At 31.7% G+C, this 12,403-nt stretch overlaps 1 protein-coding gene across 1 annotated transcript in view; it reads right to left on the bottom strand.

Annotated features, from left to right (window-relative positions):
- LOC117565669 (scavenger receptor class B member 1) overlaps positions 1-12,403 on the bottom strand; it is a 32,979-nt gene that overhangs the window by 20,234 nt on the left and 342 nt on the right. The gene's annotated exons all lie outside the window — the stretch shown is intronic.

The following is a 12,403-nucleotide window of genomic DNA, read 5'->3' on the forward strand; positions in this document are numbered from 1 at the left end:
TTAGCCAGTTAGTCAGTTGGCGAGATGACCTTGCCCAAAGGCTACTGAACTCACTCTTTGACATCACAAAAGCCAGCCCATGCAAAGCTATCAATAAATTAACAAAATTCGCTGCGAAACAATTTGTGGGTGTCACGTGTAAACATGCTTCGATTGCTACGACTACAAAAATACCCTCTACTTAAGAATTAGACTCATTGCTGCACTGTAGTACGATAAAATTTCGACTAGAAAATGTCCTTGCATTGTTGCCAAATTTCAGTGAAATTGCATATAACTTTGAAGTGAATAGAAATTTATTTTAAGCTTAATTTGTAAAGAATATATGTTCAAGTGGATGTCTAGCATATATTGAGTTATTTAAATTTAACTTAAATAAAATTCAGCCATTAATAGAAAGAAATTTAATATTGTGCATCGATGTTTTTTAGTAATTCCATAGAAAAAGGTTATGAATAAAATAATATAAGCACAGCTGCAATTATAGATTTGCTAGAAAGTTTTATAATGGAACAAATCTCAGAGCTGGAAAACAATGATTTTTTAAGCATTGAAAAGTTATCAATTATATATACTGTTACTATGTGAAACTTGAATCAATTTAAGAATGTATTAATCATCAAAAAACTAAAAGTAAAGAAATAACGAAGAAAAAAGAATGAATAGTTATTAACAAATCAAATAAATTAAATAAGCGATTTCCGAATTTTATAGCTCTTCCGTAAATTAGAATATTTTACAATATCTTATCGATAAAATTGTTTTATTTCATCTAAACGTACATATGTTTAAAATACTGAAGATAAGAGAAGTTTAAAATTTTGTCTAGAAAGCTTTGGTGTGCCGATAACAAATGGTTTAAACTTTGAAAAGCAGTCATTTAATTACAGGCCAACTATGTAAAAAAAGAATTTCTTAGAATAAAGAAAATAATTAAGTCTAAACAAGCATATTATTAAATTTTCTAGTTAGTTATTTTTGTAAATGCCAATATGTTCTTAACAAATTAGATATTAGATAGAATAAGATATCGATAACATAAATTTATCGTAATGAAAAAATTATATTTTCTTGAAACCTTTGGAATGCAATTTGTTTAAGTTATGAATTTTTCTTTTAGATTTCAGATTTATTAAGTAATTAAATAAGTACAGCAATAAAGTATCATAACAATACATTATAAGAAAGAATTCATTCACACCAACCTCATACCTATTGATAACATTTTTTAATTTTTTAATTAAATGTTATACCAAATATTATATTAGATGATCCTGTTTTGCTAATTAGAATAATGTGAACCTGATGCAATGGCGACACACGCAATGCAAAACGTGATAAGATCGTATAATAATTGTTTATCGAGCTATTTCCTAGAATGCATTTAAAGTTAGTTATTGCTAATTAATTGCATTGGCAATTTGTTTAGTGCAGTCTCGCAGAGTCTGGCGAGTCCAAGCGATCTAATATGGAATCATTAAGTATTATATTATTGCTGAAGTAAGTATGATGTGAAATGCACTGAAACGAAATGTGTTATTGATATGAGTTGGCGTTAATTGTTTTTCACTCGCATAGCATGGCTTGAGATATAGATTGAGATCAGAGATCCCCGCGTTCGCAGAACGTTAATTGGCCAAGATAGCTGCATCGGATTTAGATCCGGGCATTTCAATCAAATAATAATTAGCTCACTTTGATGGCTAATTCGCACTTGTTAATCATTAGTCAGCTGTTATTGTCGTTTTGATTTCACTTTGATTAATTGCCACATGTGCATTAGCGAATCGCATGCTTGGAATGCAACTGCGACTGCAATTGCAATTGAAACTCCAACTGCATCATCTCGAAGGGTTCACAACTGGGGGTCAACTGTTATTAGCCATATCGGTGATCTCACATTATCATTATCCACTATCCATTGCACATTCCCATCACCATTATCATTAGACTGTCCTGCTCTGACGTCATTGCGCCCCAGAAATAATCCCATAATATAATATCGGACTTTCACGCCCAAATTGCGTTCGTGATCGTTTTATCGTCTCATGTTTTATTAATTTTCCACTGAGACTTTGCCATTTAATCAATAGTATTGCTCTAAGCCCGAAATAGCAAATGAAAAAAATTCCATTTAATTTGGACACATTATTATACAAAAGTTCAATTGTTCATTTGAAAGTGTTAAGCAGACAAGTGCAATTTAAATGGGACACAGAACTTAGAGAACAACAATAAAAATGCTATCAAAAAAACGAAAACAATTCAAACTACAACAAAACTAAAAACAAATCAAAACAAAAGAAATAACCAAAAGCTTAATGAAAGCAATTTAAAAATCATTTAAGCTAATTTGGGTTAAGTACACAACATTTATTATGGGTTCAAGAGTCATGTAATTGATACATTTGAAAAACTTAATAACTATATTTCCATTCAATTTAAACTAAGTAATTTGAAGCCATCAAAATAATAATTAATATAGGAAATTTTGTGCTTTCTGTGTCTTACAAATATTCTTTGAATAATATTCTCTTTATTTATCTATTAAAAACATTTTCTAAACGTTGATTATTCATTAAAACCATTTTCTAAACGTTGATTATTCATTAAGTAATTTGAATTTGAATTTAATTTTTCAAACCCTCAATTATAATTTGAAAATTTTTTGCTGTTTCAAAAACAATGTATAAAATCGGTTTTATTATCGAGTTTTATAAGTTCACAATAGCCATCAAAAATAGAATCATTTCAATTTGAATTTCATTTTTGTGTCATATAAAATATATGTAAATTTATTGTTGTGTAATCTTTTAATTGTAGGTGGTATGTGTTAGTATATTAAGCAGTGAGCAATAAAACAATATTACTTAATTCCTATGAATAAAAGATCTCAGATGAATCTATCGCTTGTGGCTAAAATAATATTATCTAATATATGAGAAGTTGAATATTAAGAATATAGAATAAAACTGTCAACAAGCATTTAATAATAATATTTATGAATTTAAACATGACAATTTTCGACAATTTTATTTCCTGACGAGTTCTTAACGAGCAGCCAAGATGGATTGACCCATAAAAAAGGGGAATACCTCATTAGAAATTCAAATTTATTTATGGATCTGAGATCTAAGAACTTTTAATCCACAACATTCTTCGCATTGCAAAAACCAGTCTCTGTGTTTGTTTTTGCGTCTTAAAAAGGCAAAACAAATATAATACCAAAGCAGTTAAATGAATTTCCCAAAAAAAATATACAACAAGTAAGACTGTTATAGTCGAGTGTGCTCGACTCTGAGATACCTTCTACCTATTTTAAATAAAAGCATTCTTAAAAATTCAAATGCTACATTCGGTATATTGATATAGTTATATATATATCAAGTGTTCTCGTATATCGAGATACCCGACACCGATTTTTTATTCAAAGCAAAAACAGTGCATATCGCATATTCTTAAAATATACCAAAACGCTATACCACAAAATACTCGAATATACCAGATATTTGGTCTTTCGATAAAGTACTACATTAAAAATTTACCATAAAGTATAAAATATACTAGTTTGTATATAATAGTTAAAATACCCTAATACCCTATGCGAGTATAAATATAAATTTCTTTAAATTTAAATCTGGTTTAAATTTAACATACAAGATGGACTGTGGGGATATCCCATCAATCTTTTGTAAAATGCCTAGTAACCTCTTTTCGTGAAGATTTTGATGAAATTTCGTTGCAACACTGAATCATTATCTTTGTGAAATCATCAGTTTGATTAGCAAAGACTCTATTTATATGTGTGTGGGGAGAACTTGTTTGCAATAGTTCCAGTTATCAGTTGTCGGTTGTCTGTTGCCTGTTGCCTGTTGCCAGCTGAACACACAATAATGATGCGGATGATTAAGAGAAATTAACTGACAAATCAATAATAATAATAAGCTCGTCGAGTTTATGCAATATCGTAATTCGATCGCATGCAAATTTGAGCAATGATCGAGCACAATTTCGAAATTCCAAGCGCCAAATATGCAATTGATAAAATATAGTTGATAGGGTGAATACCCAATACTTATCGAACAGAACTTTGACTTATGGCATGTGGAATACACGTGCGTCTAATAACGAACTACACAATCTGTATCTTTATGACTGTATCTGCATGTGTATATGCATCTGTATCTGTACAGTGTACACGCTGTAATTGTCGACTAATGTTAGTTTCAGTCGCAGATTCTGTAGTCTGATTTCTTGATTTTTCCTTTCAAGTGCAGCGGGGTAATTAAAAATGCCACGACAATGTCGTTTGCCGGTGATTTTTCTGTAAGTTGAATTCCGTTCCGGTTTTCCGTCTACTAATCAACGTAAAGTCAATGCGTAACGCATAAACATGTGTCGATGCAGAGTTATAGATAGATACAAGATATGTCACTAGTTGGCATTAAATATGGGTAATTATCCATCCATCCAACCATCCATGGAGTCAGCCTTTTTTCACGTGCTCTGTCTGTGTGGGCAACCTTCGCTTATTACGATGTCGAGCACACACCACACATTGTATCTCTTACTGTCTGTCTGCAGTTGTCTTTTAATTGCTTAACCCGAGATCAGTTTACAGTCAAAGTGTCGAGTCATGCCGGTGTGAAGGAACAGCCAGACAACAACAATTAAAAAAACAGAAAAGAAATACAGACAAGAGCAAGAAACAAATAAATAACATTTAAATTTTAAGCATATATTTATGAATATTTAACACAAATCTTAATGATAATTGAGCTACGACAGCAACAACAAGAACAACAACAACAACTGGCAATAATAACATTAACAAATTACAATGGAATTTCACAATATTCGTATATAAAACGCGCGTATGAAACTTGTTCGTTATTCACTTAGGATCGCGTTTTGAATCGGACTCTGTCCCAGGTCGGGCCTCTCAATAATATTCAACGCCTTCGTCATACTTTGCTGTCTTGACTCAGCGGTTTCTTGCAAACAAATACAAATACAAATATATCTATGAGTGTTGGTTTTTTGACTTATTGGCTTACTAATTTATAAATGTTCGGCGATATGCCGTACGAGTATACAAGTACGAGTATATATATTTTTGGCAATTAAGTATTAAATTTATATAGCTGCTAGACATTTAAAAGCGATCCTTAAATCATCGCACAAAACACTTCCTAGTAAGTTGTTGTAAAACCTAGCGAAAGATTAATGATAATATCAGAGACTGAAGACTTACTCTTGCAGTTGTAAGATTAATGATACATAATTGTGGCACTGTGTGGTACACAAATGTGTCGACAAATCGACAAACTAAAGCAGACTTTACCTTGAAGAGGTTTTAGCTCGATAAAGTCCAATTGTGAGCGTCACTAATGATCAAGCAGTCAACGAGAGTCGAACTCGCATTGCATTGGGGGATTCAACGAACTGGTGTCCAAAGATCACTTCCCGATCAATAACTCGAACTTCAAGTACTAATTCATACAATGTTCGCTGATGACGTTCTCCACGTTCTCTGACGCTCTTCTAAGCGCACACTCACGATAACTCGACGATAATTTCATTTACTCCACAGACGACAAAGTCAGCCACTTGGTAACAACATCCTCCTGATTAGAACCGAGTCTCAACAAACAACCACAGTCACAACAACAGCAAAAGTTCGAGTAAAAATAAATTAAACGACGCACTTTTTTTTGCGCTGTTCTGTTTTGTATTTGAATTCGACAGCTAATCGTGAATTGGCAGAAAAACATCCACAGCAACGAATTGCGAATTGTTTTCTGTGTGTGTTTTAGCATATGTGAATCAGAAACGGGAAACGGGAGAGAACTTCTGGTTTTTACGCATGTATTTCAGGATTTAATATATTCTACGTAGTAGGTGTCAAAGGCCCGACTTAAGCATAATACTATATATGGCAATAGGAATGCTCTGCGACTAGCAAATACTCTAGACAGATAAGTATTTATCCTGTTTGAGTAAATAACTGCAGAATTTCAATATTAATAAAATTTTGATGAAACAAACTAGATTTCTTAGCTATATTGTTCCTATTGATGTTAAGTTATGTTTCCACAGAAAGAAAACTTAAATTCTATAAACTACATAGGAAAAATTTGAGTTTGGGAAGTTTTCGAATTATTGAAAGCATTAAATCATATGTTTTGATTGTTAAAAGATAAACAAGGAATCTATAATCGAGTGGGATCTATGATCTATTAATTGATCTATGGGCTCACCTCGAGACGCTGGCACACAATTGTATTCAGAAGAATGATGATGAAATTCAAGACGAGTTAAGCTTTTTTTTAAACGCTTATGTATTGGAGCTTAAACGCAACGTCGTTAATGCCTGGGACCAAATGCGATTGGAATATTCTAAGTTTCTTATTGGCAATTCGGTGCCGGCAGAGCAAAAGAGTTCAGTATTACAATTTAAATATACGAAATTATTAAACTGAAAAATACTAAAATTTACCTAATGCATATTTGGTATATTTGTTAACAAAAATTCATTACAAAATTTAGCTATATATCTTATAGTCTCTATGAAGTATTTATATGAACAGATGGACAGTCGGAAGTTGTTCAATGTTATTTTCTGAGTTCAATTTTAACACATTTTCAGTTTGAATCAAGTTTTGCCAGCCTTTTTCTTTCCCTACTATTTTATGAATATGTTACAAGGTGTATTAAAATATCGTTTTTAAAAGTTATTTTTAAATATTCTAAATGAAAGAATTGATCGGGAATATGAAAGACGCTGTTTACAACGTAAAACAAATTGGAAGTCTATCCAGAGATAGCTTCATTTAATTATGTAATTTAATATGTTAATTCTGATACTAATTAACAAACAAACAAATGCTATCAAATCTATTCTATCTAATCTGTTTTAAATATACAAATCTATTTTTAAATCAAAATTAATCCAAAATATATTAATGACTAACATTAATGTTTATTATACTCTGCGAATGGCATTACCAGCATTAGCATTATGTATGCCAAAGTTAAAAAATAAGTGTGTATTTAAAATGTTATTGCTCCCTTGTGCTTCTTCCCGTGACATAAATTGCAGGCGAATGATACCAAATCATACCCTTGTTGTTTCCTTTGTTATTGAATATTTATATGGCATAAAAATGATATATGTGAAAGTGCAAAGAGGAACTGGATGAAATAAAACAAGTATGAAAGTCGAGCAGACTCGACTTTGAGATACCCGCTACCCATTTTGAATAAAAGCAAAATATTACTGTATTATTCTCAAAATATACCAACAGAATATACCGCAAAAATACTAATAATATACCAAATTATATATTTCGGATAGACCGACAGACGGACAGATGGGCATGGCTAGATCTCAGCTGTTGACGCTGATCAAGAATATATATATACTTAATATTGTGGAGAGATGCATCCTTCTACCTGTTACATACATTTCCTGCCGGCAGAAAATTGTGATACCCTTCTACCCTATGGGTAGCGGATATAATTATACTCTTATTAACTTAATCAAGTTGTTTTTAAATTTGCTAACCAAATAGTTGTCAGCATATATATTAATAAAAACTCAGTCCCATTGTCGTTTTGAAAGAATTCGGGCATAATTTCGAGTACTTCGGAGATTGACCCCAATGTCAACACGCGACTGAGAGAAATTGAAAACAATGTTGTTGCTATAAATTTTTTATATTTTTATTTTATTTATTTCTTCGAATTTAAAGAAAGTTCCAGACAATCATCCGACATTGAAATCTCTTCTGTCGAACAAGAGAATCTAGGGCCCAGACTCTAGGTTATCATTACTTGACCTCACTCATTCAGATCCATTGAGCGGAATCCGCATCCGCTTCAGACATTCAATGACTTTAACGAAATAACGAAATTCAGTTCCAAATTCATTTTGTTTGAGGGCAGTCGAAACATTTAAAATGGGCAGAATAACATTTAACGGAGTTTTCTTACTGATGGTCCTTCAAATATTCTTGGTGGCTACAACAACTGGAGATGAAGTGAGATCAAAGACATAATACTAAGAAGAATAAAGAGTGATTAAAGTGTATACGTTTTCTTCCTATCAGACGTATGAATCAGACCAAAAAACCGTGAAACCGTTGCTCGATATTATTAGACAGCTCAGAAATGAGTTAGAACAAAGTGAAACTAAGGAAAAGCAGATAAGTGAATTAAATTCTGATCTTATGGAAAAATATCATGAAATTGTAAGAATTCATGAAACATTAATGAAGGAGGCAGCTCTATTAAATGAGTATAAAAACAAAGTAATCAAAAGGGAAAACGATTTGCAATTGTGTCAAAATAAAGTTGATAAATCTGATTTTGAAATTAACTCACAACAAAATATTATTCTTAAATTAAAAGAACAACTAACAGATAAATCCACATACTTAGAAAATTGTCTAGTTCAATTAAAATCTTTTAATTCTAATTTAATTGAAAAAGATGAATATATTAAAAATAACACAGAACATCAGAAAGCACTTGAGTTGGAATTAGAGAAGAGTAAATCTATATTAATAAATCATGAAAATGATATTCAGTTATGTTCAGAAGTCAACAAATTAACTAGGCCATCAGAGAACATTAGAGAAGAACAGAAAAAGATTCAATTGAAATTAAAAGAATATGAAACTAAGCTTAGTCAATCTGCATTAATTCCCACAACATGCCTCCCCTTCGGAGATTATTCAGGAGTTAATCAACTCAATGTCTCTGGCATAGGTTTATTCAATGTTTTGTGCGATAGTCAGTTAGCTGGACCTGGATGGATTGTAATACAACAACGAGTTGGGGGAGATGAGAGTTTCGATAGGGATTGGTCAACGTATCGCAAAGGTTTCGGTTCTTTTGAAAGTGATTTCTTTCTTGGATTAGAGAAATTACATCGTATCACGAGCTTGCAGCGTTTCGAACTTTACATACATTTGCTTGATCGGTATGGAAATACCTACAACGCTCTTTACGACGACTTCAAAATATCTGATGAAGATAATGGATATGCACTGAGTTTGGGTAAATTCAATGGAACTAATATTTATGATGGCATGAGAGACGAAAAAAACATGAAATTCACAACATTCGATTACGACAACGATAAATTTGACGATGATAATTGCGCAGTCCGGAATGAAAGTGGCTGGTGGTACAATGATTGTTATGCTAGGTAAATATTGCTAATTTTTATTTTCGAAGGAATACACATATTTATAAATTTTTGTTGTTTCTTATGCAGTCCTTTAAATGCACCATATGGGCCACTTTTACTTTGGAGAAAAAATTGGTTCGAGGATATTTTACTTAAAGAAGTTAAGATGCTAATTCGCCCCAAAGAAGAGATGATGAAGTGATATACTGAAAAGCTGAAATTTCCATATTTGACTCAATTATGTAATCATTTATATATAATTGGTACAAATTGGTGGAAATTGCGTTCTGGAAAATAAAACGCTCGACTATTTAATGCAGCGATCTATTTTTTGAATGGAAATAGATCAGTTTTTATTACATTTATTGTATCTTTTGATAAAGCAAATTTTAAGTCTCTAGACGTTTTCTATTTAAAAGTCAGTAAACTTATGATTATCCTCTATATATCCTTTCAGTCGAACCTTGAATATTAATAAAATTTAAGAAATGATCTACACATATTCGATTCTTATCTAAACATAAATGATGCAGTTTTGCAACATCAGTTTCAACAAATGGAAGAACAGTGCCGGATTTATAACTATATAAGTAAGAAAGCTACAGACGAGTGTGCTCGACTGCGAGATACCTGCTACCCATTTTGAATAAAAGCTAAATATTGCGGTGTAAAATATACCATATAAATACGAAAATTATACCAAATCGTATATTTGGTATATTGATATGGTACTACATTCAATATATACCCCTAGTAAGTAGGCGTTTTTGCCCATACAACAATATTTCATCAATAACTTCGACAATTTTTATCTGATCGCAACCAAATTTTCAGGAATCACAAAGACTATTGTCATTATTGAATATACCAAAATTCAACCTTAGCTTTAAAATTACGCTTGTTATTCGAGTTTTGTCATTTTGTGGGGGCGGAAATTTGAAACAGACTTGATCTGCATGCAAACACAACAAATGCTGTCGAACAAAAATTATAGCTCTATCTCTTATAGTCTTTGATATCTAGGTGTTCATACGGACGGACAGACAGATAGACAGATGTACATGGCTAGATTCTCTCGGCTGTTGACGCTGATCAAGAATATATATACTTTATACATTTCCTGCCGGCACAAAGTTATAATACCCTTCTACCCTATGGGTAGCGGGTATAAAAATACATAACAGTGTTTGCTGTACTGTGCTGAGCTGGAGCCGAAAGGCGAAACCTTGTAACACTTTTATCATCGAACTCGACGAATTTGTCATCGACCGAAGCACGAGCAAACAAAACAGTTGGATGGCAGGTGCCCGATGCCGATGTCGAAGGTATTATTAAGTATTATGTCTGTGGTTCATGCCCGCCCAAGTTCAAGTTCACGATAAAGTACAGTGTGTACTCGCACACATTTAATCAATTATGAACAACAATCAAAATATTTTATGGCCAACATGCAATTTACACGCAATTAAAAGCCAACTAAATTTATGTATGAAATGTGTAAAATATGTAATTACAAGTGGAAAACAAAAAAGTCCAGCATAATGAAGACATTTCGCTGCTACCAAAAAAAAAAAAACGAAAATCAAATAAAAAAAACGTAGATATATAAAGCCATAAACGGTGTAAACCAGCTCTAATTATATGGCCAGGGCTTAAAGTCACACGCCTCTTGCTTTGCCTCTCTCCTCCTCCGCTGTGGCCCCCAAAGGCATTTGACACATTAGTTAAGCAAATCGACTTGGCCATTTAATTAGCATGACGAAGTGTGACAATCTATACTATAATTTTTATAGGCATCACATATCACACACACACACAAACACACACATAATGCATCGAGTTGTTTGAAATCATTGAACTGTAGATGCTTTAAGGTCAGTTGGATGAATGTTCAGTTAGATTTCGAAAAGAGTTTTAAGGCTGTCATTGACATATTCATATTTATCATTTAATAATTAGCAATTGTTGTTACACTCTTTATGTTGACATAATTTTTGTTTTGTATTGAGTAATCAGTATTTGCAATGATGTCTTTTATAATAGCTGATTGTTACTCATTTAATATTTCTCAGAGAATATTTATTTAGTATAACATAATTTAGGACTCACTAGAAACAACACATCAACTTTAATTGGCAAATACATTTCATTCAAGAAATTTCAACCACAATTCATTTAATTTGATTTAAGTGATATAATAATGATAATAATAATTATTTAATATATGAAAATTTATGGCTTTCAGATTACAATTTCAGATACATTTAAAAAAAAGAAATTAGAATTCGATTTCAATAAAAAATCCCATAAAAATACAATATATAAGCTTAAACAGGATAAGTGTGCTCTTAAATTGGATAAATATCTTGATCTATAAAAAATATAATACAAAAAATATATATATGATATCATTAACTGTTGTCTGGCTGCAGTAATAATTAGCATTGGAAACAAATAACTGCGATTAAGATTTAAAGTTCACTTTCACGTTTATTTCCCCATTCGAAAGTCCATTGAGAACACTTTGTTAACACCTCAATAATAAGGAAATCAAATATTTGCACTCTTTATTGACTTAATTAAATCATGCTTTACTCTTTTTCTTCTTTGTCGTTGTCAACGCTGATTGTTTAATTGCCACAATCTTGGCGTAGATCAGTTACGTTCGATGGATGAGCTGTGTCAATTAATGCATCGATAATCAATACTGAATGATGATGTTTAAATACATAATTTAAATGAGATTTTTGAGAGAGACTCTTTCGAGATAACTCGAGATTGATGCATAACACAGCTTATTAATTTATTTAAACTTTTTGTCACTTTTATGTGTGTATATAACATTTTATTTGCTGATTTGTATTTGAAGTTCACATGGTTCAACGATTTGCATTATACAACAGCAAAGTCAGAGGTCTTGACAGATTTTCGCCCAGATCAATGCACTGACAACGGTTTTATAATTCTGCCACAATTTTACAGTCGAACAGTTAGAGACCTAGGTTAAGGTTTTAAGATCTCAATGGATATTAGAACCGATAAAAGTTAAGATATTTTAAATAGATATTTCTAAATATCGATTGACTGTTTGGAGAAAACGATAAAAATACAAGAAATTTATCGATTTTGTAGTATGTTTTTTGTGTTGATCAATAAGCATAAAAAATACTAATAAGTATTAATACAAAAATAGTTATCTTTTTCTCA

Source organism: Drosophila albomicans, chromosome 2L (genome assembly GCF_009650485.2).
Source record: "Drosophila albomicans strain 15112-1751.03 chromosome 2L, ASM965048v2, whole genome shotgun sequence".
Taxonomy (NCBI): Eukaryota; Metazoa; Arthropoda; class Insecta; order Diptera; family Drosophilidae; genus Drosophila; species Drosophila albomicans.